Source organism: Nannospalax galili, unplaced genomic scaffold, assembly GCF_000622305.1.
Source record: "Nannospalax galili isolate Female #2095 unplaced genomic scaffold, S.galili_v1.0 scaffold426, whole genome shotgun sequence".
Lineage (NCBI taxonomy): Eukaryota > Metazoa > Chordata > Mammalia > Rodentia > Spalacidae > Nannospalax > Nannospalax galili.
In genome coordinates this window covers 519,364-525,497 of record NW_008354494.1, presented here as the reverse complement: position 1 = coordinate 525,497, position 6,134 = coordinate 519,364, and positions in this window count along the sequence as shown.

Sequence of the window (6,134 nt, the reverse complement as noted above, 5' to 3'; positions counted from 1 at the left end):
GTAAAACTTGGGATTGATTTTTAAAAATTATTTTCATTTATTTTTATTTTGTGTGTATGAATATATTGCCTGCTTGTATATAAGTGCACCTATGTCATGCAATGCCTATGGAGGACAGAAGAGGGTGTTGGATTCCATGGAACTAGAGTTAAAGATGGTTGTTAGTGGTCATGTAGGTGCTGGGATTTGAATCTGGGGCCTCTGCAAGACCAACCAGTGCTCTTGACCACTGAGTCATCTCTCCAGCCCCGGGATTGATTTTTAAAGTCTGAATTTAGGGGGCTTAAATTAAGAGTTACTGTTTCAAAGACATCACCAAAGAATTATAAATAGTTCCTGCAATTACTCCAATAAGAGGAAGAGGGATGGATACAAGCTAGAGGCCAGATTTCTGCAGGACAGGGCTCTAATATATGGGGTAAAGTCTGGACCAGTATTGTCTACACTATTGTAATTTCTGTAGATCAAGTTCCATTCATGGAAGCAAAGGCTACATCAAGGAAAAGCCACAGGCCAATAACTATAGCCTGTGAGATGACAGAGGCCCAGGAAGTGAACATGCTGGTGTGAGTTACAAAGCAAGGAGCTATGAAACTAAAAAAGAGCTTTTTGTGTGACATATTTTAATGTATACCAGGCTGGGAATTCTTGAGTTTGCTGTGTAGTTAAGGATGAGTTTGTACTCTTGATCATTCTGTCTTTACCTCTGAAGTGCTGAGATTATAGGTGTGTGCCACTCTGCTGTGTTTATTCTGTGCTGGGTAATAGAACCCAGGGCTTTAGGTAAGTGTGCAAGCACCCTATCAACTAATGTAGATCTCTAGCTCCTAAGAATTTTTGTGGTGGTTGTTTGTCATCCCCTAGACCACAGTGGCTTCTGTTTTTATTTCCAAATTTTCTAAGGTGAGTGTCCACATTGAGTCACATTGAACTACTGACTGGCTGCAGTTGTTTTCTTGATCTTCTGTATCCCTAATTAGACCATAAGCATTATGGAGACAAGATAACATTTTATTTCCATGGCCTAGAACATTATCTAGCACAACATGACTGAGAATTGGTGTAATAAATTAATATAGCTTCGAACCATGTGTGAAAGTTCTATTGTCAGTGAGTACAGGACTTAAACTCCTCAAACTTTACTAAGAAATGGGGAAACTTCCATTGTCTCAATATTGCTGGAAGGAAATTAGGAAATATGTAATGAAACCCCAAAACACTGAAAGAATTTGTACACACAGAAAAAATGGAAATATGTTCAACTTTTATAAATGAGAGGCTGTTTAAGCAAATTGCAGTCTATATATTAAGTGTAGTGTTATAGAGCATTGAAATGATATAATATATAAACAGCATCAATGATACAAAATGATTTTTAATTTAATAAGTGAAATTACTAGGTTATGTAACAGTACCAAAAGAATCTGAATTACTTGTTTGTTAATCTTGAATAGAAGGGATTTGGTTAAAATGTTAACTTGTAGCTGTGCAATGGACCTCTTTTTCTTATAAATTGCACTCTCAACAAAGCACTGTGATCAACATATTTATTTACACAAACTTTTCTCAGCCATTGAGATATACAACTTTATCCATCCGGACAGAGATAGTGAGAGGGTATGTCAGTAGTCTCCTACTGTTGTTTCCTTAAAAACTTTTTATTGAAGTTTTATATATTTCATACAACAGTTCTTAATCAAGTTTAGACCTCCTCCCCCATACATGCCCCCCCACACCCCCCACTGGACCTCATGTATTCCACCATGCATGTTGAGTCTTATCTATTCAAGCATTTGTACCAAGATGCCCTTGGGTGCAAATTCATCCAGTGAAGTCTAATGAGCACCTGGTAATAATCAGTTTCCAATAGATCCCAGATTAGGGCTGACCCACCACCCATTTCCCTCACTCTACTCTGGGCCCTTGTCTGAGTTTTGATTACAAGCCAGAGCCTTGAAGACAACAAAGTTTGAGTTTCCAGGTATGTCCTTTAGTTGTTGCTGCCTTTTATAGTTGTCTACTCCTTAATAAAGTTTGTGAAACATTACTACTATATATGTATGTATATATATATATATACATACACATAATCTATTTATTTCATTTTTTGAGTGTTTTGCCTGCATGCACGTAAGCGCACCTGTGTGTGAAATGCCTACCGAGGCCAGGAGAGGGCATCAGATTCCCTGGAACTGGAGGAACCAACAGTTGCTAGCTGCCAGGTGGGTGCTGGGGACTGAACCTGGGCCCTCTGGAAGAGCAGCCAGTGCTCCTAACTTATGAGGGATTTATTCAGTCCCAGCAAATATATTTTGCAACACTTTCTGAGATGATGGAGTTTTTCTTTCTATCTTTCCCAGACTGGACTTGAACATCTGGGCTGTCTTTCTAAGACCCCTGAATAACTGAAATTACAGGCATGTGCCCTGTGTCTGACAGTAGTGTGTATTATTTGTTAGTTTATATTGATCAAACATTTTCCTAAGACATAGTCATTTGTCTTTAAGCAGTTATGTAACCTTATAAGCATTTTATTCAAAAGTTTGGAAATGACTGTCCCCACAGAAGTTTCTGAGGTGGAAAATTATCTGTGATGGGAATGTCCTCCTCTGAGCATCATAATAGTAACTGTTCCATGAACTTCCCTTTTAGGTTAGTTCCAGTTAATAGGAAGCCAAAGTAAGATGTTAAAATTCTTAATTTTATTGCAAAAATCCAAAGCTATACTTTCCCGAGTGTTGTTTCTGTACTTACATTTTTTCTTTAATTTTCTAATTTTATTTCATTTTTAAAATCATTTTATATTGAGTTTTATGCATTTTATACAATGCATCTTAATTAAATCTAGACCCCCCGTCCATACACCCCCATTTCCCCCCATTAGATTTTAAAATGGATTTCCATTTATTTATTTTTAAATAATATATTGCTATATTCCAAGATTGTTAAGTGACTCTTGCCTTTTCTCCCAGGATTTGAGAGGCCTGTGTCCCAGCCTGGATCTCATGCTTTTTTTGCTTGTTTTTTTCAGGTTATCATGGAAGGCAATGCCTCGTCACGGCACATCCACTCACAGTTGTCATCTTAACTGTGTGCTCATTTCTTCCACGTCCACCAAGGAGACTGAAATTCAAGAAAACCTAAAAAACTTTTAATTTTTGGTTTCCTAACATTTTATAATAAAATGCATTAGTTTTTCAAACTAAAGAAATGCCTGTAGCAGGTGGAGAGATGGCTCAGTGTTTAAGAACACTGAATGTTCTTGCAGAAGACCCGGGTTCCCAGCAACCACAAGAAGCTAACAACTGTCAATAACTCCAGTTCCAGGGGATCTGACAGCCTCTTCTGTCCTCCGCAGGCATTGCAGGACACGGGTGCACTTACCTATATGCAGGCAATACACGCATCACATAAAAATATAAAAATAATAAAAGTAAAATATTAAAAAAGAGAAATACCTGTAATTCTGACTTCAAAATTTGAGGTCAGACTCTATGTCTAGGAACAGTGTTTAGGACAGTGCTCTTCAAATATTTATCATTCACCAAATAATAAATGAGAGGGTGTTTGATTCTCTGTGAACTGTAATGAGAGTGGGGATTCTCTTGAACTGAATTTTCTAATTACATGACCCTCATGGCTCAGGTTGACTTTGAAGTCAATGAAATCTCTTAACATTTTTCAAATGAAGTATTAGTTATCTGAGTTTCTCTACCCTCCATTAAGGTAACTGAGGTCTCTCTAAACATAGGCATATCTTCTTATCTTATCCCTCTTCCAATTGATTGTTTTAGCTGATCTTTATATTTTGTCATATTTTCAAACTTTTGCATAGATAATATGACCTTATAAATCCCCATTGTCAGGGGCTTTACCAGTATCTTGCAATAATAGAGGATATACCTCATTCATTCATTTAAGGAAGTTATTCAAGACGGCAGGAGGCAGCTAACATACAGGCAAATGAGGATCAACATAGATGATCTCTGTGTTCAAATGTTCAGCCATGTTAAATAAACACCATGCTTATTTCCAAAGTATTCTATATTTTGGTCTTTATTGAATCTTTTGCCCACTATAAAATAAATTGTAGAAATATTTTAGACTGTGATTAGCAGTATATATTTTTTTACCTTAAAAATCTATAATGTTTTGTTAATTGTTAACATTTAAGTTTGAACAGAGGCAGGAAATAGCCTCCAAGCCATCTAGGACATAACTGGTCAACATATAGAAATCAAGAGCCTTGGGAGTCCTAGACCCTAAGAAGGACACCTATATCACACCTCTCGTCTTAAGGCTCAGAGATCACGGAAAGATTGTAAGAGCCAGAACTGGCGAACGAATGCAAAGAAACTATGTTTTCCAGATGCAACAGGGCAGTTGCTATATGAACCCTTAGCAACTGTGACAGCATACACAAGATCTGTGCAAGCCCAAGCCATACAAACCACAGCCTGGAATCTGGGAGGTGGGCAGGAATCCCCAGGCCTAGCTGAGGAACTATTGGCAACTAATAACTACTGAGAGAGGGAGTCATTTTCCTTTAAGGATGCAACATCTGGCAAGTTGACCAGAATCAAAGGGATGAACCCAAGTGTATTTGGGAAGCACAACTTAGACTAGATGGGTCTTAAAAAATAGAGGCTATGATACCCGGGAGTGTTGGGAAGTAGGGGTGGATCTAAGAGGAGGGGGTGGTCTGAATATGATCAAAATACATTGTATGAAATTCTCAATCAACAAAATATTATTAAAATTCAAAAGAAAAAATATTTTAAATTCTTTGTTTGCTTTGAATTTGTTGCTTTCTTTTATTTTTTGATACTAAAGTGTCTCTTCTGAGGATAAATGTAAAATAAACTATATGGAGATTATGGCTAAAACTGTTATGGAAAGATTAGATGATTCTGTATGTTATTACATATGATACATATATTAAATACATATCCTAATAAAAACATGCCAACTTTTAAAATAAAAATCTTAATGTTACCGTTATTCTGCAACTTTGAAAATACTTTTTGCACTCAGTAAAATTATGAAATGCAAGTAAAAACAGAAATGTCAGATAAGAGAAGGGAGAAGGATTCTTATGTGGAATGTGTTCTAGATTGGTTACGGAATATAAACAGAAATTTAAATGGCAAAATTTGAAGTTAATCATAATAAAAATATTTTATTGCTTTGTTTTTGACAAGCTACACAGAAGGAAAGAAGTTTACATTAGGGGAAAGCAAAACTGGGTGAAGAGTATGCAGGCAATTTTTACAGTATCTTTGCTGTTTTCTGTAATTATAGTTCCAAAATAAAAGAAATAGTAAAAATTATTAGTATTTCAGTGTCTTCCAGGAGATAGAGGTATCCTGCTCTTTCTGTTATGGCTACCACGATGCACACAGTCAACATCATGTTTTGGGAAAATATTCATTTCAATTTTTATTTAAAATTTCAATTCAAATAAAATAAAAATGTACCCAAGAATGTGAGAAGACATAGAGGGAAAAGAAGAGGAGGAGGAAGAGGAGGAGGAATATTTCAGTGTCTTCCAGGAGATAGAGGTATCCTGCTCTTTCTGTTATGGCTACCACGATGCACACAGTCAACATCATGTTTTGGGAAAATATTCATTTCAATTTTTATTTAAAATTTCAATTCAAATAAAATAAAAATGTACCCAAGAATGTGAGAAGACATAGAGGGAAAAGAAGAGGAGGAGGAAGAGGAGGAGGAAGAGGAGGAGGAGGAGGAGGAGGAGGAGGAATGAGGAAAGGCTAACCCCACTCGCTTTCATCACATTCCCATTAATCACGTGCACACATATACTGGCTCAGATCCTCTGGAAATGGCAGGGGTTCTATAGGATTCCTCACTCCTCCAGGCCCCTGCCTTAGTTCCTATCAACCACCTTGTCTACTCACCAAGACACACGTGCCTCTCCTGGGTCTTCATTATTACAAGGTTTCTGGCAGTTGATTCTAAATTTTCTGGTAATTTGAGGTCCAATTTGTATCAAAGATTCTGAGAACTCACTGGGCTGTGGACAACTTGACAGGCACAAAGGACTGCCCATCACATTAGCATACAGCACCTGCTTCTCAAGTGTGCATTCAGTGACCGAGTACAAGGCAGCA